General features: G+C 30.7%; 1 protein-coding gene across 1 annotated transcript in view; it reads right to left on the bottom strand.

Moving 5' to 3' along the window:
* The window catches only part of LOC143235137 (uncharacterized), a 49,870-nt gene extending 35,845 nt beyond the window's left edge, over nt 1-14,025 (bottom strand). The window contains exon 1 of the mRNA XM_076472994.1: nt 13,550-14,025. The gene's annotated coding sequence lies outside the window, so the exon portion shown is untranslated. The remainder of the gene's footprint in view (nt 1-13,549) is intronic.
* Nucleotides 14,026-26,075: the final 12,050 nt, after the last annotated feature.

The following is a 26,075-nucleotide window of genomic DNA, read 5'->3' as shown; positions in this document are numbered from 1 at the left end:
GAAACAAGCAATGCCAAGAAAGATGTATATGTAAAAACAACCAATACCAAGAAAGATATATATGTAAAAACAAGCAATACCAAGAAAGATATATATGTAGAAACAAGCAATACCAAGAAAGATATATATGTAAAAACAAGCAATACCAAGAAAGATATATGTGTAAAAACAAGCAATGCCAAGAAATATATATATGTAAAAACAAGCAATGCGAAAAAAGATATATATGTACAAACAAGCAATACCAAGAAAGACATATGTGTAAAAACAAGCAATGCCACGAAAGATATATATGTAGATACAAGCAATACCAAGAAAGATATATATGTAAAAACAAGCAATGCCAAGAAAGATATATATGTAGAAACAAGCAATGCCAAGAAAGATATATATGTAAAAACAAGCAATGCCAAGAAAGATATATATGTAAAAACAAGCAATGCCAAGAAAGATATATATGTAAAAACAAGCAATGCCAAGAAAGATATATATGTAAAAACAAGCAATGCCAAGAAAGATATATATGTAGAAACAAGCAATAACATATATGTAAAAACAAGCAATGCCAAGAAAGATATCTATGTAGAAACAAGCAATACCAAGAAAGATATATATGTAAAAACAAGCAATGCCAAGAAAGATATATATGTAGAAACAAGCAATGCCAAGAAAGATATATATGTAAAAACAAGCAATACCAAGAAAGATATATATGTAGAAACAAGCAATGCCAAGAAAGATATATATGTAAAAACAAGCAATGCCAAGAAAGATATATATGTAGAAACAAGCAATACCAAGAAAGATATATATGTAGAAACAAGCAATGCCAAGAAAGATATATATGTAAAAACAAGCAATGCCAAGAAAGATATATATGTAAAAACAACCAATACCAAGAAAGATATATATGTAAAAACAACCAATACCAAGAAAGATATATATGTAGAAACATGCAATACCAAGAAAGATATATATGTAAAAACAAGCAATACCAAGAAAGATATATATGTAAAAACAAACAATACCAAGAAAGATATATATGTAAAAACAAGCAATGCGAAAAAAGATATATATGTACAAACAAGCAATACCAAGAAAGACATATATGTAAAAACAAGCAATGCCAAGAAAGATATATATGTAGAAAGAAGCAATACCAAGAAAGATATATATGTAAAAACAAGCAATGCGAAGAAAGATATATATGTAGAAACAAGCAATGCCAAGAAAGATATATATGTAAAAACAAGCAATGCCAAGAAAGATATATATGTAAAAACAAACAATGCCAAGAAGATATATATATGTAAAAACAAGCAATGCCAAGAAAGATATATATGTAGAAACAAACAATACCAAGAAAGATATATATGTAAAACAAACAATGCCAAGAAAGATATATATGTAGAAACAAACAATACCAAGAAAGATATATATGTAAAAAACAAACAATGCCAAGAAAATATATATCAAAAGAAACAAACAATGCCAAGAAAGATATATATGTAAAAACAAGCAATACCAAGAAAGATATATATGTAGAAACAAGCAATGCCAAGAAAGATATATATGTAAAAACAAGCAATGCCAAGAAAGATATATATGTAGAAACAAGCAATACCAAGAAAGATATATATGTAAAAACAAGCAATGCCAAGAAAGATATATATCAAGAAACAAGCAATGCCAAGAAAGATATATATGTAAAAAAACAAGCAATGCCAAGAAAGATATATATGTAAAACAAGCAATGCCAAGAAAGATATATATGTAAAACAAACAATACCAAGAAAGATATATATGTAAAACAAACAATGCCAAGAAAGATATATATGTAAAAAAAAGCAATGCCAGAAAGATATATATGTAAAAAACAAACAATACCAAAAAAAAAAATATGTAAAAACAAGCAATGCCAAGAAAGATATATATGTAAAAACAAGCAATGCGAAGAAAGATATATATGCAAAGACAAGCAATGCCAAGAAAGATATATATGAAGAAACAAGCAATGCCAAGAAAGATATATATGTAAAAACAAGCAATACCAAGAAAGATATATATGTAGAAACAAGCAATGCCAAGAAAGATATATATGTAGAAACAAGCAATGCCAAGAAAGATATATATGTAGAAACAAGCAATGCCAAGAAAGATATATATGTAGAAACAAGCAATACCAAGAAAGATATATATGTAAAAACAAGCAATGCCAAGAAAGATATATATGTAGAAACAAGCAATACCAAGAAAGATATATATGTAAAAACAAGCAATGCCAAGAAAGATATATATGTAGAAACAAGCAATACCAAGAAAGATATATATGTAGAAACAAGCAATGCCAAGAAAGATATATATGTAAAAACAAGCAATGCCAACAAAGATATATATGTAGAAACAAGCAATACCAAGAAAGATATATATGTAGAAACAAGCAATACCAAGAAAGATATATATGTAAAAACAAGCAATGCCAAGAAAGATATATATGTAAAAACAACCAATACCAAGAAAGATATATATGTAAAAACAACCAATACCAAGAAAGATATATATGTAGAAACAAACAATACCAAGAAAGATATATATGTAAAACAAACAATACCAAGAAAGATATATATGTAAAAACAAACAATACCAAGAAAGATATATATGTAAAAAAACAAACAATGCGAAAAAAATATATATATACAAACAAACAAGCAATACCAAGAAAGACATATATGTAAAAACAAGCAATGCCAAGAAAGATATATATGTAGAAACAAGCAATACCAAGAAAGATATATATGTAAAAACAAGCAATGCCAAGAAAGATATATATGTAAAAACAAGCAATGCCAAGAAAGATATATATGTAAAAACAAGCAATGCCAAGAAAGATATATATGTAGAAACAAGCAATACCAAGAAAGATATATATGTAAAAACAAGCAATACCAAGAAAGATATATATGTACAAACAAGCAATATCAAGAAAGATATATATGTAAAAAACAAGCAATGCCAAGAAAGATATATATGAAGAAACAAGCAATGCCAAGAAAGATATATATGTAAAAACAACCAATACCAAGAAAGATATATATGTAAAAACAAGCAATACCAAGAAAGATATATATGTAGAAACAAGCAATACCAAGAAAGATATATATATAAAAACAAGCAATACCAAGAAAGATATATGTAAAAAAACAAACAATGCCAAGAAAGATATATATGTAAAAAAAACAAACAATGCGAAAAAAAGATATATATATATACAAACAAACAATACCAAGAAGAGATATATATGTAAAAACAAACAATGCCAAGAAAGATATATATGTAGAAACAAACAATACCAAGAAAGATATATATGTAAAAACAAACAATGCCAAGAAAGATATATATGTAGAAAACAAGATATAAGAAAGATATATATGTAAAACAAACAATGCCAAGAAAGATATATATGTAAAAAAAAACAATGCCAAGAAAGATATATATATGAAGAAAGATATATATGTAAAAACAAACAATGCCAAGAAAGATATATATGTAAAAAACAAACAATGCCAAGAAAGATATATATGTAAAACAAAGCAATGCCAAGAAAGATATATATGTAGAAACAAACAATACCAAGAAAGATATATATGTAAAAACAAGCAATGCCAAGAAAGATATATATGTAGAAACAAACAATGCCAAGAAAGATATATATGTAAAACAAAATGCCAATACCAAGAAAGATATATATGTAAAAAACAAACAATGCCAAGAAAGATATATATATGTAAAACAAGCAATACCAAGAAAGATATATATGTAAAAACAAACAATGCCAAGAAAGATATATATGTATGTATAAAAAACAAACAATATGTAAAGAAACAAACAATGCCAAGAAAGATATATATGTAAAAAAGCAATACCAAGAAAGATATATATGTAAAACAAGCAATGCCAAGAAAGATATATATGTAAAAACAAGCAATGCCAAGAAAGATATATATATAAAACAAACAATGCCAAGAAAGATATATATGTAGAAAACAAACAATGCCAAGAAAGATATATATGTAAAAACAAGCAATGCCAAGAAAGATATATATGTAGAAACAAGCAATGCCAAGAAAGATATATATGTAAAAAACAAACAAGCAATACCAAGAAAGATATATATATGTAAAACAAGCAATACCAAGAAAGATATATATGTAAAAAACAAACAATGCCAAGAAAGATATATATGTAAAAAAAGCAATGCCAAGAAAGATATATATGTAAAAAAACAAACAATACCAAGAAGAGATATATATGTAAAAACAAGCAATACCAAGAAAGATATATATGTAAAAAAAACAATGCCAAGAAAGATATATATGTAAAAACAAACAATACCAAGAAAGATATATATGTAAAACAAACAATGCCAAGAAAGATATATATGTAGAATAGAAAGATATATATGTAAAAACAAGCAATGCCAAGAAAGATATATATGTAAAAACAAACAATACCAAGAAAGATATATATGAAAACAAGCAATGTAAAAAAATATATATGTATACCAAGAAAGATATATATATGTAAAAACAAACAATGCCAAGAAAGATATATATGTAAAACAAACAATGCCAAGAAAGATATATATGTAAAAAACAAACAATGCCAAGAAAGATATATATATGAAAAACAAACAATATAAGAAAGATATATATGTAAAAACAAGCAATGCCAAGAAAGATATATATATGTAAAAAAACAATGCCAAGAAAGATATATATGTAAAAAATGCCAAACAATGCCAAGAAATATATATGTAAAAACAAGCAATGCCAAGAAAGATATATATGTAAAACAAGCAATACCAAGAAAGATATATATGTAAAACAAACAATGCCAAGAAAGATATATATGTAAAAAAAGCAATGCCAAGAAAGATATATATGATATATATATGTAAAAACAAACAATGCCAAGAAAGATATATATATGTAAAAACAAACAATGCCAAGAAAGATATATATGTATATATATGTAAAACAAACAATACCAAGAAAGATATATATATGTAAAAAACAAACAATGCCAAGAAAGATATATATGTAAAACAAAGAAAGATATATATATGTAAAAAACAAGCAATATATATATAAAAAACAAACAATGCCAAGAAAGATATATATGTAAAAACAAACAATACCAAGAAAGATATATATATGTAAAACAAACAATGATACCAAGAAAGATATATATGTAAAAAAATATATGTAAAAAAAATATATATGTGTAAAACAAACAATGCCAAGAAGAAAGATATATATGTAAAACAAACAATACCAAGAAAGATATATATGTAAAAACAAACAATACCAAGAAAGATATATATGTAAAACAAGCAATAAAGAAAGATATATATGTAAAACAAACAATACCAAGAAAGATATATATGTAAAACAAACAAAAGAAAGATATAATGCAAGCAACAAAGAAAGATATATATGTAAAAACAAACAATGCCAAGAAATATATATGTAAAAGACAATATATATATGTAAAAACAAACAATACCAAGAAAGATATATATGTAAAACAAACAATAACAAGAAAGATATATATGTAGAAACAAACAATACCAAGAAAGATATATATGTAAAAAACAAACAATACCAAGAAAAGATATATATATGTAAAAAAAAACAATGCCAAGAAAGATATATATGTAAAAACAAACAATACCAAGAAAGATATATATGTAAAAACAAACAATACCAAGAAAGATATATATGTAAAAAATGCAAACAATACCAAGAAAGATATATATATATGTAAAAAACAAGAAATACCAAGAAAGATATATATGTAAAAACAAACAATGCCAAGAAAGATATATATATGTAAAAAAACAATGCCAATAAAGATATATAAAAAACAAGCATATATATGTAAAAAACAAGCAATACCAAGAAAGATATATATGTAAAACAAACAATGCCAAGAAAGATATATATGTAAAACAAACAATACCAAGAAAGATATATATGTAAAAAACAAACAATACCAAGAAAGATATATATGTAAAAACAAACAATGCCAAGAAAGATATATATATATATATAAAACAAACAATACCAAGAAAGATATATATGTAAAAACAAACAATACCAAGAAAGATATATATGTAGAAACAAACAATACAAACAAACAATACCAAGAAAGATATATATGTAAAAAACAAACAATACCAAGAAAGATATATATGTAAAAATAAGCAATATATGTAAAAAAAACAATACCAAGAAAGATATATATGTAAAACAAACAATACAATGAAAGATAAGAAAGATATATATGTAAAAAACAAACAATGCCAAGAAAGATATATATGTAAAACAAACAATACCAAGAAAGATATATATGTAAAAAACAAACAATACAAGAAAGAATATATGTAAAAACAGATATAAAGATATATATGTAAAACAAACAATAAGAAAGAAAGATATATATATGTAAAACAAACAATACCAAGAAAGATATATATGTAAAACAAACAATACCAAGAAAGATATATATGTAAAAAACAAGCAATGCCACAATATATATATGTAAAACAAACAATACCAAGAAAGATATATATGTAAAACAAGCAATACCAAGAAAGATATATATGTAAAAACAAACAATACCAAGAAAGATATATATGTAAAACAAACAATGCCAAGAAAGATATATATGTAAAAACAAACAATGCCAAGAAAGATATATATGTAAAACAAACAATGCCAAGAAGAATATATAAAACAAACAAACAATGCCAAAGATATATATGTGATATATATATGTAAAAACAAACAAGAATGCCAAGAAAGATATATATATAAAAAACAAACAATGCCAAGAAAGATATATATGTAAAAACAAACAATACCAAGAAAGATATATATGTAAAACAAACAATACCAAGAAAGATATATATGTAAAAACAAAATACAAACAAGAAAGAATATATATATGTAAAAACAAACAATACCAAGAAAGATATATATGTAAAAGAAATATATATGTAGAAACAAACAAAGATATATATATGCCAAGAAAGATATATATGTAAAAAACAAACAATGCCAAGAAAGATATATATGTAAAAACAAACAATACCAAGAAAGATATATATGTAAAAACAAACAATGCCAAGAAAGATATATATGTAAAAAAAAGCAATGCAAACAATATAATGTAAAAGAAAGAAGATATATATATAAAAACAAAACAATGCCAAGAAAGATATATATGTAAAAAAAAACAATACCAAGAAAGATATATATGTAAAAACAAACAATGCAAAGAAAGATATATATGTAAAACAAACAATGACCAAGAAAGATATATATGTAAAAACAAACAATGCCAAGAAAGATATATATGTAAAAACAAACAATGCCAAGAAAAGATATATATATGTATATAAAAACAAACAATACCAAGAAAGATATATATGTAAAAACAAACAATACCAAGAAAGATATATATGTAAAAACAAACAATACCAAGAAAGATATATATGTAAAACAAACAATACCAAGAAAGATATATATGTAAAACAAGAATGCATATATATATGTAAAACAAACAATACCAAGAAAGATATATATGTAAAAAAACAAACAATACCAAGAAATATATATATGTAAAAACAAACAATGCCAAGAAAGATATATATGTAAAAAGAAACAATAATACCAAGAAGAGATATATATGTAAAACAAACAATACCAAGAAAGATATATATGTAAAACAAACAATACCAAGAAAGATATATATGTAAAAAAACAAACAATGCCAAGAAAGATATATATGTAAAACAAGCAAACAATGCCAAAGAAAGATATATATGTAAAACAAACAATAAAACAAACAATACCAAGAAAGATATATATGTAAAAACAAACAATACCAAGAAAGATATATATATAGAAAAACAAACAATGCCAAGAAAGATATATATGTAAAAAAACAAGCAATACCAAGAAAGATATATATGTAAAACAAGCAATACCAAGAAAGATATATATATGTAGAAACAAACAATGCCAAGAAAGATATATATGTAAAAACAAACAATGCAAGAAATATATGTAAAAAAAACAATGCCAAGAAAGATATATATGTAAAACAAACAATGCCAAGAAAGATATATATGCAAGCAATGGCAAGAAAGATATATATATGTAAAACAAACAAACCAAGAAAGATATATATATAACAAGCAAAAACAAACAATACCAAGAAAGATATATGTAAAAACAAAACAATACCAAGAAAGATATATATGTAGAAACAAACAATGCCAAGAAAGATATATATAAAAAACAAACAATACCAAGAAAGATATATATGTAGAAACAAACAATACCAAGAAAGATATATATGTAAAACAAGCAATGCCAAGAAAGATATATATGTAGAAACAAGCAATGCCAAGAAAGATATATATGTAAAACAAACAATACCAAGAAAGATATATATATGTAAAAACAAATATAATAAAAAAAAGATATATATGTAAAACAAACAATGCCAAGAAAGATATATATGTAAAAACAAACAATACCAAAGAAAGAATATATAATGTATAAACAAAAGCAATGCCAAGAAAGATATATATGTAAAAACAAACAATACCAAGAAAGATATATATGTAAAACAACAAACAATACCAAGAAAGATATATATGTAAAACAATGCCAAGAAAGATATATATGTAGAAACAAGCAATACCAAGAAAGATATATATGTAAAACAAGCAATGCCAAGAAAGATATATATGTAGAAACAAACAATATAGAAAGATATAAAAAAACAAGCAATGCCAAGAAAGATATATATGTAGAAACAAACAATGCCAAGAAAGATATATATGTAAAACAAACAATGCCAAGAAAGATATATATGTAAAAAACAAACAATACCAAGAAAGATATATATGTAAAAAACAAGCAATACCAAGAAAGATATATAATAAGAAAACAAACAATACCAAGAAAGATATATATGTAAAACAATACAATACCAAGAAAGATATATATGTAAAACAAACAATACCAAGAAAATATATATATAAAAAAACAAACAATGCCAAAAAAGATATATATGTAAAAAACAAACAATGCCAAAAAAGATATATATGTAAAAACAAACAATGCCAAGAAAGATATATATGTAAAAAAAAAGCAATACCAAGAAAGATATATATGTAAAAAGAAACAATATAAGAAAGATATATATGTAAAAACAAACAATACCAAGAAAGATATATATATGTAAAAACAAACAATACCAAGAAAGATATATATGTAAAAAAACAAACAATGCAAAAAAAATATATATATAAAAAACAAACAATGCCAAGAAAGATATATATATGTAAAACAAACAATGCCAAGAAAAATATATATATGTAAAACAAACAATGCCAAGAAAGATATATATGTAAAAACAAACAATGCCAAGAAAGATATATATGTAGAAACAAACAATGCCAAGAAAGATATATATGTAGAAACAAACAATGCCAAGAAAGATATATATGTAAAACAAACAATGCCAAGAAAGATATATATATGTAAAACAAACAATGCCAAGAAAGATATATATGTAAAAACAAGCAATGCCAAGAAAGATATATATGTAAAACAAGCAATACCAAGAAAGATATATATGTAAAAACAAGCAATGCCAAGAAAGATATATATGTAGAAACAAGCAATACCAAGAAAGATATATATGTAAAAACAAGCAATGCCAAGAAAGATATATATGAAGAAACAAGCAATGCCAAGAAAGATATATATGTAAAAACAAGCAATACCAAGAAAGATATATATGTAGAAACAAGCAATGCCAAGAAAGATATATATCTGTAAAAACAAGCAATGCCAAGAAAGATATATATGTAGAAACAAGCAATACCAAGAAAGATATATATGTAAAAACAAACAATGCCAAGAAAGATATATATGTAGAAACAAGCAATGCCAAGAAAGATATATATGTAAAAAACAAACAATGCCAAAAAATATATATATGTAAAACAAACAATTCAAGAAAGATATATATGTAGAAACAAGCAATACCAAGAAAGATATATATGTAAAAACAAGCAATGCCAAGAAAGATATATATGTAGAAACAAGCAATACCAAGAAGGATATATATGAAGAAACAAGCAATGCCAATAAAGATATATATGTAAAAACAAGCAATGCCAAGAAAGATATATATGTAGAAACAAGCAATACCAAGAAAGATATATATGTAGAAACAAGCAATGCCAAGAAAGATATATATGTAAAAACAAGCAATGCCAAGAAAGATATATATGTAAAAACAACCAATACCAAGAAAGATATATATGTAAAAACAAGCAATGCCAAGAAAGATATATATGTAGAAACAAGCAATACCAAGAAAAATATATATGTAAAAACAAGCAATACCAAGAAAGATATATGTGTAAAAACAAGCAATGCCAAGAAAGATATATATGTAAAAACAAGCAATGCGAAAAAAGACATATATGTACAAACAAGCAATACCAAGAAAGACATATATGTAAAAACAAGCAATGCCAAGAAAGATATATATGTAGAAACAAGCAATACCAAGAAAGATATATATGTAAAAAACAAACAAATGCCAAGAAAGATATATATGTAGAAACAAACAATGCCAAGAAAGATATATATGTAAAACAAACAATGCCAAGAAAGATATATATAAAAAAAAAACAATGCCAAGAAAGATATATATGTAAAAACAAGCAATGCCAAGAAAGATATATATGTAGAAACAAGCAATACCAAGAAAGATATATATGTAAAAACAAGCAATGCCAAGAAAGATATATATGTAAAAACAAGCAATGCCAAGAAATATATATATGTAAAAATAAGCAATGCCAAAAAGATATATTTGTAGAAACAAGCAATGCCAAGAAAGATATATATGTAAAAACAAGCAATGCCAAGAAAGATATATATGTAAAATCAAGCAATGCCAATAAAGATATATATGTAAAAATAAGCAATGCCAAAAAGATATATTTGTAGAAACAAGCAATGCCAAGAAAGATATATATGTAAAAACAAGCAATGCCAAGAAAGATATATATGTAGAAACAAACAATACCAAGAAAGATATATATGTAAAAAACAAACAATGCCAAGAAAGAGATATATATGTAGAAACAAACAATGCCAAGAAAGATATATATGTAGAAACAAGCAATGCCAAGAAATATATATATGTAAAAATAAGCAATGCCAAGAAAGATATATATGTAGAAATAAGCAATGCCAAGAAAGATATATATGTAAAAACAAGCAATGCCAAGAAAGATATATATGTAGAAACAAGCAATACCAAGAAAGATATATATGTAAAAACAAGCAATGCCAAGAAAGATATATATGTAAAAACAAGCAATGCCAAGAAAGTTATATATGTAAAATCAAGCAATGCCAATAAAGATATATATGTAAAAATAAGCAATGCCAAGAAAGATATATATGTAGAAACAAGCAATGCCAAGAAAGATATATATGTAAAAACAAGCAATGCCAAGAAAGATATATATGTAGAAACAAGCAATGCCAAGAAAGATATATATGTAAAAATAAGCAATGCCAAGAAAGATATATATGTAGAAACATGCAATGCCAAGAAAGATATATATGTAGAAACAAGCAATGCCAAGAATGATATATATGTAAAAACAAGCAATACCAAGAAAGATATATATGTAGAAACAAGCAATGCCAAGAAAGATATATATGTAAAAACAAGTAATGCCAAGAAAGATATATATGTAAAAACAAGGAATGCCAAGAAAGATATATATGTAAAAAAACAAGCAATGCCAAGAAAGATATATATGTAAAACAAAGCAATGCCAAGAAAGATATATTTGTAAAACAAACAATGCCAAGAAAGATATATATGTAAAACAAAACAATGCCAAGAAAGATATATATGTAAAACAAACAATGCAAAGAAAGATATATATGTAGAAACAAGCAATACCAAGAAAGATATATATGTAGAAACAAGCAATACCAAGAAAGATATATATGTAAAAACAAGCAATACCAAGAAAGATATATATGTAGAAACAAGCAATACCAAGAAAGATATATATGTAGAAACAAACAATGCCAAGAAAGATATATATGTAGAAACAAACAATGCCAAGAAAGATATATATGTAAAACAAAAAACAATGCCAAGAAAGATATATATGTAAAACAAAGCAATGCCAAGAAAGATATATATGTAGAAACAAACAATGCCAAAAAAGATATATATGTAAAAAAACAAGCAATGCCAAGAAAGATATATATGTAGAAACAAACAATGCCAAGAAAGATATATATGTAGAAACAAAACAATACCAAGAAAGATATATATGTAAAAAAACAAGCAATGCCAAGAAAGATATATATGTAAAACAAACAATGCAAAGAAAGATATATATGTAGAAACAAACAATACCAAGAAAGATATATATGTAGAAACAAACAATACCAAGAAAGATATATATGTAAAACAAACAATACAATATATAAGAAAGATATATATGTAGAAACAAGAAACAAACAATACCAAGAAAGTTATATATGTAGAAACAAGCAATGCCAAGAAAGATATATATGTAAAAACAAGCAATGCCAAGAAAGATATATATGTAAAACTAAGCAATGCCAAGAAAGATATATATGTAGAAACAAGCAATGCCAAAAAAGATATATATGTAAAAACAAGCAATGCCAAGAAAGATATATATGTAGAAACAAGCAATGCCAAGAAAGATATATATGTAGAAACAAGCAATACCAAGAAAGATATATATGTAAAAACAAGCAATGCCAAGAAAGATATATATGTAAAAACAAGCAATGCCAAGAAAGATATATATGTAAAAACAAACAATGCCAAGAACGATATATATGTTAAAACGGTTTGGATTGAGAAAATGTTTATGTAGAGGAGCGAAGAACGTTTCGACCTTCTTCGGTCATCGTCAGGTTCATTAAAAAAGGAAGAGGTAACTGACCGATAGCTGACCACATGTTTGAAGGGGGTTGTGTAGAAATGTGGAGAGCTGTAAGTGGATTTTCTCGTCATCACTTAATACCAATAAAGAAAGTAAACAATAAATGTTAACAAAGTTTCAGTAACGAATTGAACACAACAAACCTAGGTAACAAATATACCGATAATTGTGTTCAGCTTCTTAGAATAATTTATACATTTTAAACGTGTTTTTTATTACACTAACTTCTGAAAAAGAGATATGATAAAGTACTTAATTGTCTGGAATAAATCTAGATATAATAAACAATATTATTACATTTGGTTCTAAAAATATATTCAGAAATAATACTTTAATCCATACTTTAATTGCTATACAATTACTCAGTTCTAACCGTTTTGTTTTTAATTTAAATTTTACCTCTCTTAACAATTCGAAGGTTCATCGTGACCACTTGCTTACCTATAGCGTGACACAGAAAGGCAGTAGACAGTGTCTAAAGTAAGTTATGACACAAACACATATAGATTCCGGTGTGCTCCATGTTAACAGGTGGCACAAGACGGCTGACTGACAATTGTCTGCTCGGTTCACTTCGCCTCACTCCGAAGGTACCCCGCCGTCCTTCGCGTGTTGTTCGTCCAATCCCCGTGATGATGTGCCGGGTTTCTGTAAAGTGTCCAATATTCCTCTTTAGCAGTCAGTTTAAAATCGATCGGAGCTCATTGCGTTACCGTGAGTGCAACCCCTCTGCCCATCCCCACACGTTTAAGCACTTTACAGGTCTAATTGCCGGTGGCCCTGTGGTTTTCAGTTAGCCACGCCTCTTTCGGCCTAACGTACAATTGTCAACACCCTGGGAGAGCAGACGTAAACGGTTGCTACTGAAATCCTTCAGTGATAGCGTACGAATCAAAGCGGCTTTTCGTTTTCGGATGACAGCGTTAGCCGCCCGCTTCCTTTCGAAGCAACTGCGGGATATATTACGAACACGAAACATACGAATTCCACGTTTCTCGGCACGAAAATATGGTCTATTGGAATTCAACTGGTTTCAACAGTTGGAATTAATAAATTCCCCTGTATTTTGTGACGTATTTGTATTCAAAACGTAATTAAACTCGAATTTTCGACAACTTAGAAGTACAGTGAGCGAACAGACGTAGGAAAACCCTACTTCGTATCAGTTTTAGTTTACAGCTTTGCTACACATTTCAAAGAAAATTCAGACCAACAGTCGATTGCTAGTTGATACTCAATATAAGCAAGAAGCGATTATGAAAAACAAAAGCTTGCAAACACGCAACACAGTCTCGAGCAGGAACCAATAAACACTATCAAACTTTTGAAAACACACGCATTCGAAAGACCTTTCCTCATTCTTTGGGGTGAAGAGGTATTTTGGAATTTTAAACGGTATATTGTAATACACTTAGACTTGGTCTGAAGCCGTTTTGACTAGTATTACTGCATTTCGTTAAATTAAACTCGTTATTATGTTATAATTTGTATGACTCAGCAGTCCTCGATCTTTGGTGTGAAGACCCGCTCGAGTTCGTCAGTGAAATGTTGATAGTTTCTTGTGGCAATCTGTATGATACGCCCTCTGACGGATACGTAGATAGTCTATATGGGAACAAAAACTTTCTGTACAAATTCAAAAATAAAGAAGTTTTCTTTTTAACCATACAAATACCACTACCGTTAAATAGTATAATAACATTAGAGAATAACATGTACTGTATGTACATAAATAGATTGTATTGGAATAGGTTAAAAAAAACACATATTTTTCAACTATTTTTACCATTCTTATTAATTTATATTGGCATAGATTTATTCAAATCTTTCAAGCTTATGTGCGTGCAGTTGAACAACAAAATTCCTGTTGACTAAATGATGTAAAAGTTGCGTCTCTTAATTAAAAGTTTGTTTGTTTGTTTTTGAGTTTTGCGCAAAGCTACTCGAGGGCTATCTGCGCTAGCCGTCGCTAATTTAGCAGTGTAAGACTAGAGGGAAGTTAGCTAGTCATCACCACCCACCGCCAACTCTTGGGCTACTCTTTTACCAACGAATAGTGGAATTGACCGTAACATTATAACGCCCCTACGGCTGGGAGGGCGAGCATGTTTGGTGTGATGGGGATGCGAACCCACAACCGAAACCGCACGCCTTAACCACCTGGCCATGCCGGACCCCACTTAATTAAACGAGAAAATAAAATTAGTTCATTTGGCGCGAAGTTGCTTGAGAGCTAGCTACCTGTTCTAACGTTCCCTAATTTGGAAGTGATAAATTACAACAAAGACAACCAGTCAACATCACTCACCGCCAACAGTTGATTCTCTCTATAATTAAATAGTGTGATTTACCGTAGTTAATAACGCCTGGGCTGCTAAAACAGAGGTTAGCGATGGGGTTCCAGTCCACGAGCAGCATGAGTCGAGTGCCCTAGCCGAGCACAGGCTAAAGTTGGTGGACCTGGGGTAAGGGAGATCTCAGAGAAGTCCTCTGAAGGACTGTACGTATATCAGTATATCGAAGGGTAAGGGAGATCTCAGAGAAGTCCTCTGAAGGACTGTACGTATATCAGTATATCGAAGGGTAAGGGAGATCTCAGAGAAGTCCTCTGAAGGACTGACTGTACGTATATCAGTATATCGAAGGGTAAGGGAGATCTCAGAGAAGTCCTCTGAAGGACTGACTGTACGTATATCAGTATATCGAAGGGTAAGGGAGATTTCAGAGAAGTCCTCTGAAGGACTGACTGTACGTATATCAGTATATCGAAGGGTAAGGGAGATTTCAGAGAAGTCCTCTGAAGGACTGTACGTATATCAGTATATCGAATCCTTTTTGTCCTCACCACAAATATAGTCCTTCTCAGGATGTTTTTATCTCATGATGGTAGTAGATTACTTGTAGGATTAAAATATTTAGCTATTTTTATCTAGTACTAAAAATGAAAAATATGTAACTACTCAACAATAAGAGCCTTATGTGATCATGTCAGCTAATAACCATGACGGTAGTGATAAACGTGACAGTGAGTACCACCCACTGAGAGATAGCGCTACCATGGTCAACGATATTGGTTACTATGTAAAACACAACGCTACTTAGTCGGCTATGTGTGTTATGCCCACCACGGGTATCGAAACCCGGTTTCTAGATGTGTTAGTCCACAGACGTACCGTCGTGCCACAGGGGAGAGGGTTGTTGATTGGTAGTTAGACGAGATTAAAATAGCTTACTGCAGATTTAACATGACGTCAGGACTAGAAAAGACAGCACGAACATATTAACCTGAATATGACCTATCGAAACGTTGTGTACTTTATTTTAATTAAAGTTTTAATACCCATACCAGCTGTCTTGAGAACATATTTGAACTTGGTCTATTTAAAATGTTAACATGTTCACAAGTTTTAACCCAAACATGAATTTCATAACTGATGTTGAAAAGATAGATTAGTTAATGTAAGAAAGTATAAAAAATAAGTAACCTTTGGTTATCAAACCGTTTGTTTTTTTCGCATCAGCTTTGCTTGTGTTTATACCTTGGTGCCTCACAACAACAGAATATGTCGAAAGTTAACCCTAATTGTAAAATAACTCCACTTGTTGGGTTTTGAATTTCGCGCAAAGCTATGCGAGGGCTATCTGCGCTATCCGTCCCATAATTTTGCAGTGTAAGACTAGAAGGAAGGCAGCTAGTCATCACCACCCACCGCCAACTCTTGGGCTACTCTTTTACCAACGAATAGTGGGATTGACCGTCACATTATAACGCCCCCACGGCTGAAAGGGCGAGCATGTTTGGTGTGATGGGAATTCGAACCCGCGACCCTCGTATTACGAGTCGAGTACCTTAACCGCCTGGCCATACCGGGCCTAACTCCACTTGTCTTCCTGATTTCGACTTGGACACTCCTGGCATGTTCAACTGTTTATTCTCCCTTCTACCGTCTTCTTTTAGGCGACTGTGTTTAAGACAATATTGTGGAATTTACCTAAAAGAATTATTGTGATATTTTAATATTAGGCAGAAAAACATTAAATAATCTAAAAGGTGGCACAGATGGAGCCTGTATTATCAGTTTTTTGTTCCCATTTAAACAGTTGCTCAGGATACAGTTAAGCCTAAACAATAGTTCACTACAAATATAGACATTGATTTTATTTCTGTAAATGTTTTTTGAAAAACGGCTCATTCTGAACATTTTTATTTTTCTTATTTCACGCATGCGTATACTGGTAATGATTTTCTTTCTTAATTTTAGGAATAATCACACTATCTAGGCAAAAAAAGTTGAAGGTTTTGTTCTGGAACAAGGCTAAACAATGGGCTATCTGAGTAGAATTATGGAAGAATAAAACTGGAACAATTGATTAGATGGCATCGAATCAGCAACTGATATCCACTCGCTGTTAATATGGAACTTTGAGTTGTAAAATAAAGCTATCCATTTTAAAATATGTGGAACACCACTGGGTTTCAATTTCGTCTGCTTGTTTAGAAGCATAAAGCTACACAATGGACCATCTGTACTGTGGCCGCCACGGGTATCACTGAGAGGTTAGTTCCACTGGCAGTAGAAGTTATAGTTTTTAATCAATAAAACCTTCTTGCAGTCATTATTCACGAAATAAAAACAGACTTCAGCGGATTTGTAAATGAACCATTTCATTCTAACTAAAAATGAAATTTTTCTCTCTTGCCGAATAAACTATGTGCTAAGCCTAATTACTCAAAAATCAGATATAACTGTTATGTATGTTGTTTTTTTAATATTTATTTTGTTAGTATTTAAGCGCAAAGCTACATTATCGGCCATTTGCGTTGTGTCCACTGAGGGTGTCGAACTCTCATTCATAGTGTTATAAATCCTCATGCTCATCAATAGACCATAAATAGCTAGTAAAACATTTTAATATTTATAACACCTTGTTTTTCTCACCTTCCAATGTTTGGTTTGTATTATCTCAAGACAAAAAAAGATGTTAATATACGGCATAGTAAGTAAACTGAGGGTCGTGGGTTCGAATCCCGGTCGCACCAAACATGCTCGCCCTTTCAGCCATGGGGCCATTATAATGTGACAGTCAATATCACTATTCATTGGTAAAAGAGTAGCCCAAGAGTTGGCAGTGGGTGGTGATAACTAGCTGCCTTCCCTCTAGTCTTACACTAGTAAATTAGGGACGACTAGCGCAGATAGTCTTCGTGTAGCTTTGCCCGAAATTTAAAAATCAAACCAAATCTAAACATATATCTTACTATAATGGATGTAGCGTTATGTCGCTATCTATGTATGTGACCAAAACTCCTTTGCTAACTACTGAGTAGCACCACAAATAAAAATCCATAAAAAAATTCACACTTCGGGTATTCAAGGCTCAAAAAATTAGAAACATAACTGTGGTTTGTGGAACAATCATTTCTTTATAATAGAACATAACTTTAAATAACAACACTCACTTTGCAGCAACAACTTTATATAGCACCGTACGTGTTTTATTATGTGATTTGTAGATACAGAATTAAAAAACGGAGTTCTTAAAAACATTTTTTTTCAATAAACTGTATCATTTTAGGTGTATAAAACATTAAAGTTTAATTCTACGACTAGTAATTACAAGATTAAACAATCGTCCGGAGGATTGCATTTCTGCTAGTATATGTAAAGCAGTTAATTAAACTACGTTTCACACTGCGTGGTTGCGCAGGCTCAGTAGCTAAGCCTTACTGAAACACCTACACAAAGGCTACAATATATTCGTCTGTCCGCGTATAAATTAACGTTGAGCTTGTAAGGCCTAAAGAAACGAAAGTTCATATTTTAAACGGATCTACTTTCCAGTGATATTTATTTCGGACGAGCGTTATACATATATTATTACTAGCGCCTAATGATAGCATGTCAACTTATATCTTTCCGCTGTTGTTCATGAAAAAAACTTACGTTTTAATTGGCTTGCCCTTGTGTGATCAGTTAACAGCTTTTTTATTCTGTTGGGCATGCAGGTGTGTGCCTTGGCTAAATTAAACATTGATTCTCAGTTCCTTTCCCTTGGCTTGTTTCTAATGTTCTTTCTTCAACTTAATTATGCTGTTTTGTTGATGGACTATCGAGCGGTACAAGATATACATAAAATTAAATGATCTGTGTTGAATTAAGTGTTCTTAGTTTTTAAAGTAGAAAGTAATTCTTGGTCTTTGAAATGATCGTTCGGTCATTAGCTTTAGAGTAATTTAAAGGAACCTAAGAAAAACAAACATGAAATATTATTGTGGCGTCTTCTAAAAGGCTTTCGTTTCAATAGTGGGTGGTATGCCCCCTGTAAATTACGTCATAAATTTTAGCATAAACTGTTCCATCTACATACAAGTGACTCGGACGGACAGAAAAATAAAATATCACTTTACATGTTTCAATAGTGGGGGGTATGCCCCCTGTAAATTACGTCATAAATTTTAGTATAAACTGTTCCATCTACATACAAGTGACTCGGAGAATAGAAAAATAAAATCACTTTACATGTTTCAATAGTGGGGGGTATGTTCCCTGTAAATTACGTCATAAATTTTAGCATAAACTGTTCCATCTACATACAAGTGACTCGGAGGATAGAAAAATAAAATATCACTTTACATGTTTCAATAGTGGGGGGGTATGTTCCCTGTAAATTACGTCATAAATTTTAGTATAAACTGTTCCATCTACATACAAGTGACTCGGAGGATAGAAAAATAAAATATCACTTTACATGTTTCAATAGTCGGGGATATGCCCTCCATAACTCACACTTGTGATCCAATCATTCACTTCTCGTAGTGCTAAAAAGTTTCGTATAAACTGTTCTATCTTTCTACAAGTGACTCGAACGGATAGAATGATAACATCGAACTTTGCATGTTTTGTTGTTCCAAAATTTTATGAAATGCTACTCAAGGGCTAATTGCGCGTAGCCTTCCCTAATTTTAGACTGGTACATAAAATATATATAATGTATCTAACTTATGAACACCACAACCTCTTGTGTTATCGCAATGTGACTGTGTTTTAATTTTATAACGCCGCCCAAACGCTCCAAAGTGCGGCGAGGTGCGAGCCATGGACTCTCGGATAAACAGTCTGGGCAGGCTAATCATCGTTTTATCTTTAGTGACATTAGTATCCTGTGATCTATAGGAAATCAAGTCGTTCTTTAAATCAACTCTTGTTATTACTATTAACCTTTGGCTATACTTATGTTACAAGGCTCACTTCTATACAGACAGTACACTACATATTAAAAATACATTAATGGCTATAAACAAGCCATGTTTAGGTATCCGCCACTCTCATTGGTGTAAGTAGATTCAAATAGTTAACACTATTTAAATGTTTTTTCTTCTTTTGCACTTATTATTTAACTCTAAAGGTGTTGGTAATTAACATTCAAATTCATCTATAGATGGCGGTACATCCTCTGTTACATATAAAACATTAATACAAATTATTTTAAGACTATAGATTCGTTTTGTTCTTTTTAAAAAGATAAATTATAATAATCACACCTTTGACCTAGACTAGATAGTTGAGTATGTAGTTAAACACAAACCTATATTATGGGCTATCTGTGCTCAGACCACTACAGGTATCGAAACCCGGATTATAGTATTGTAATTCCTCAGATATACCGCTCTAAGAAGACATCATGTTCATATTAAAACTTCTAATATATTGAAACATAAAAATATTTTATTTTACGTGTATGTTCTCTTATAGTAAAGCCACAACAGACTATCTGCTGAGTCCACCGAGGGGAATCGAACCGCTGATTTTGGCGTTGTAAATCCGTACAGCTACCGCTGTACCAGCGAGGGACTTCATTTCCTAAAGAGTGTTTTTTTCATCTTGTAGCTAAGCCACGCTGTGCTATCCGCTGTGTCCATCGAATCCTGATTCTAACATCGTAAACCCGTAGACTTATCGTTGTCCCAGCGGGAAACCCATTTCACAAAATATCCTGTATATCGTTACTGTAGTAGTTATTGAAAATAGTTGAGTTTGGAAAAACTCCCGCCACAAGAAAACTCTACATGTCAAAGGTTGTAACGTAAACCTATAGCATTTTGGCTTGTTTCCCATAATAACCAAAATCTACACTAATAAACTATCCGTCTACATAATCTCTTCTTTATAGGAAGGGCGAGATTTGATACTTCCACCTATTCTTCCCACTTCTACTAGCATTTTGATAAAATCCTGAACATTCTATAAGTGAGGGTGTCCGTTTCACGAAATGTAACTAGCATGATTACAACACCCCTGTTGGGACCATGTCCATTAAACGTTTAGCATTTACACTGATAAATGTAACCAGCATGATTACAACACCCCTGTTGGGACCATGTCCATTGAACGTTTAGCATTTACACTGATATATTTGACTGTGTATTAACAAGTTTAATATATGTAACATTTTTCCGAATGTGTAGTAACAAGTGTTTGTTTTTTTTCAGTGACTCTACGAAACTTACACATTTCTACCGATTATCGCTCGGAAAATTGATTTTAATTTCAAAGGTATCTGTACTGGCTGTAATACGCTAGAGAAAAGGCAGTTGGTCAGCAACACCCCCAGCCAACTCTTTTCTGTATAGTGTCCCCAGTGGCACAGCGGAATTTCTGAGGACTTACAACACTAGGAACTGGGTTTCGATACCTGTGATCAGCAAGCATATATTTCCCCTTGTTTAGCTTTGTGCTTAATTAAAAACTAAATAAATTCTTTTCTTAATGTTTTCGAAGTACAATACAAGTCTGTTATTTTACTTATTATTTTGACTTTGTCGAATAAAAGGAAGCAAAGCTCTATTTTTGTAGCCAAAAATGTCAGGAATTCATATTTAAAACAACAAATCAGAACAACGTCAGTAAACTGTCAGATTAGATCTTTTCTCAACTTGACCTTTAGTATTGTTCCCCTTCCAGCAGAATACAACAAATTATGGTAAGAAAAAATAGTAAACACCAACACCTGGTCCACGTCATAGTAATAAGACATAGTAAACACCAACACCTGGTCCACATCATGGAAATAAGATGTAGAAAACACCAACACCTCGTACACATCATGGTAAAAAACATAATAAACACCAACATCTGGTCCACGTCATGCTAATAAGACAAAGTAAACAACAACATCTGGTTCAAATCATGGTAAGAAACCACCTGGTCCACGTCATGGTAATAAAACATAGTAAATACCAACAACTGGTCCAAATCATTGTGTTAAGACATAATAATCACCAAACACCTTGTCCAAGTCATGCTAATAAGAAATAGTAAAAACCAACACCAAGTCCACATCATTGTGTTAAGACATAATAAACACCAAACACCTTGTCCAAGTCATGATAATAAGACATAGTAAACACCAACACCTGGTCCACGTCTAGGTAAAAAGACGTAGTAAACACCAACACCTGGTCCAAATAATGGTAAGAAAACACCTGGTACACGTCATGGTAAAAAAAACATAGTAAACACCAACACTTGGTCTAAATGAGGAAATTGAGACATAGTAAGCACCAACACCTGGTCCACGTCATGGTAATAAGACATAGTAAACACCAACACCTGGTCCACGTCTAGGTAAAAAGACGTAGTAAACACCAACACCTGGTCCAAATAATGGTAAGAAAACACCTGGTACACGTCATGGTAAAAAAACATAGTAAACACCAACACTTGGTCTAAATGAGGAAATTGAGACATAGTAAGCACCAACACCTGGTCCACGTCATGGTAATAAAACACCTGGTTCAAATTATGGTAATAAGATACAGTAAACACCAACACCTGGTTCAAATCATGGTAATAAGACATAGTAAACACATACACCTGGTCAACGTCATGGTAATAAGACATAGTAAACATAAACACCTGGCCCAATTCATGGTAATTAGACATTGTAAACACCAACACCTGGTCCACGTCGTAGCAAAAAACATAATAAAAAACACCTGATACAAATAATGGTAAGAAGACATAGTAAACACCAACACCTGGTCCACATTAGGATAAGAAAATATAATAAACACCAACACCTGGTCCAATTCATGGCAAATAGACATTGTAAAAACAACACATGGTCCAAATCATGACAAAAAACATAATAAACACCAACATCTGGTCCAATTCATAGTAAGAAAACATAATAAAAACCAACACCTGGTACAAATCATGGTAATAAGACATAGTAAACACCAACATATGGTCAAAATCATGCTAAGAAAACACCTAGTTCACGTCACGGTAATGAGACATTGTAAACACCAACACCTGGTCCAAATCATGGTAAGAAAACACGTAGTCCACGTCATGGTAAGAAAACACCTGGTCCAAATCCTGGTAATAAGACATAGTAAACAGCAACATTTGGTTCAAATCACGGTAATAAGACATAGCAAACACCAACAACTGTTCCGTGTTATGGTAAAAAGACATTGTAAACACCAACAGCTAATCCAATTCATGGTAATTAGATATTGTAAAAACCAACTCCTGGTCAAAGTCATGGCAAAAACATAATAAACACCAACACCTCTTCCAAATCATGGTAAAAAGGCATAATAAACACAACACCTGGTCCAAGTCATAATAATAAGACATAGTAAACACCAAAACCTTGTCCACATCATTGTGTTAAGACATAATAAACACCAAACACCTGGTCCAAGTCATGGTAATAAGACATAGTAAACACGAACACCTGGTCCACGTCATGGCAAAAAACATCATAAAAAACACCTGATACAAATAATGGTAAGAAAACATAGTAAACACCAACACCTGGTCCACATTATGGTAAGAAAATATAATAAACACCAACACCTGGTCGAAATTCATGGTAAATAGACATTGTAAAAACAACACATGGTGCACGTCATGGTAAGAAAACATAGTAAACACCAAAACCTGGTCCAAAAACGGTAATAAGAAATAGTAAACACCAACAAATGGTCCACATTCTGGTGTTAAGACATAATAAAAACCAACACCTGGTACAAATCATGGTAATAAGACATAATAAACACCAACATATGGTCAAAATCATGCTAAAAACACCTAGTTCACGTCACGGTAATGAGACATTGTAAACACCAACACCTGGTCCAAATCATGGTAAGAAAACACGTAGTCCACGTCATGGTAAGAAAACACCTGGTCCAAATCCTGGTAATAAGACATAGTAAACACCAAAACCTTGTCCACATCATTGTGTTAAGACATAATAAACACCAAACACCTGGTCCAAGTCATGGTAATAAGACATAGTAAACACGAACACCTGGTCCACGTCATGGCAAAAAAACATCATAAAAAAACACCTGATACAAATAATGGTAAGAAGACATAGTAAACACCAACACCTGGTCCACATTATGGTAAGAAAATATAATAAACACCAACACCTGGTCGAAATTCATGGTAAATAGACATTGTAAAAACAACACATGGTGCACGTCATGGTAAGAAAACATAGTAAACACCAAAACCTGGTCCAAAAACGGTAATAAGAAATAGTAAACACCAACAAATGGTCCACATTCTGGTGTTAAGACATAATAAAAACCAACACCTGGTACAAATCATGGTAATAAGACATAATAAACACCAACATATGGTCAAAATCATGCTAAAAAACACCTAGTTCACGTCACGGTAATGAGACATTGTAAACACCAACACCTGGACCAATTCATGGTAATTAGATATTGTAAAAACCAACTCCTGGTCAAAGTCATGGCAGAAAACATAATAAACACCAATAAATGGTCCAAGTAGAGGTAATAACACATGGTAAACACGAACACCTGGTTCAAATCATAGTAAGAAGACATACTAAACACCAACACCAGGTCCACATCATGGTGTTAAGACATAATAAACACCAAATACCTGGTCCAAGTCATGGTAATAAGACATAGTAAACACCAACACCTGGTCCAAATCATGGAAAGAAAACTTCTTTTTCCAAATCATGGTAATAAGACATAGTAAACACCAACACCTAGTCGAAATCATGGTAAGAAAACAACTGGTCCACGTCATGGTAATAAGACACAGTAAACAACAACATCAGGTTCAAATCATGGTAATGAGACATAGTAAACACCAAAACCTGGAACAAGTAGAGGTAATAACACATGGTAAACACGAACACCTGGTTCAAATCATGGTAAGAAGACATACTAAACACTAATACCAGGTCCACATCATGGTGTTAAGACATAATAAACACCAAACACCTGGTCAAAGTCAATATAATACGAAATTGTAACCACACAAAACACTGGTCCACGTCATAGTAATAAAACATAGTAAACACCAACACCTGGTTCTAATCATGGTAATAAAACATAGTAGATAAACCAACACATGGTGGAAAACATGGTAAGAAAACAACTGGTTCACGTCATGGAAATAATACAGAGTAAATAACAACACCTGATCTAAGACATGGTAATAAGACATAGTAAACACCAACACATGGTCCAAGAAATGGTACTAAGACGAAGTAAACACCAACACATACTCCAAGCCTAGATAATAACACATAGTAAACATCAACACCTGGCCCAAATCATGGTAAGAAAACACCTGGTCCACGACATTGTAATAAAACATCTGATTCAAATCATGGTAATAAGACATAGTACACACCAAAACCGGGTAAAAATCATGATAATAAAAAATAGTAAATACCAACAACTAGCTTACGTCATGTTAATAAGACATAGTAAACACCAACACATGGTTGAAATCATGGTAATTAGACATTGTAAAAACCAACACATGGACCAAATCATGGCAAAAAACATAATAAACACTACCACCTGGTCCACCTCATAGTAAGATGACATAGTAAAAACCAACACCTGGTCCAAGTCATGGCAAGAAAACATAATAAACAGGAACACCTGGCCCAC

The sequence above is a fragment of the Tachypleus tridentatus genome, chromosome 2, assembly GCF_004210375.1.
Source record: "Tachypleus tridentatus isolate NWPU-2018 chromosome 2, ASM421037v1, whole genome shotgun sequence".
Taxonomy (NCBI): domain Eukaryota; kingdom Metazoa; phylum Arthropoda; class Merostomata; order Xiphosura; family Limulidae; genus Tachypleus; species Tachypleus tridentatus.
This window is presented reverse-complemented; position numbering and strand designations above follow the sequence as displayed.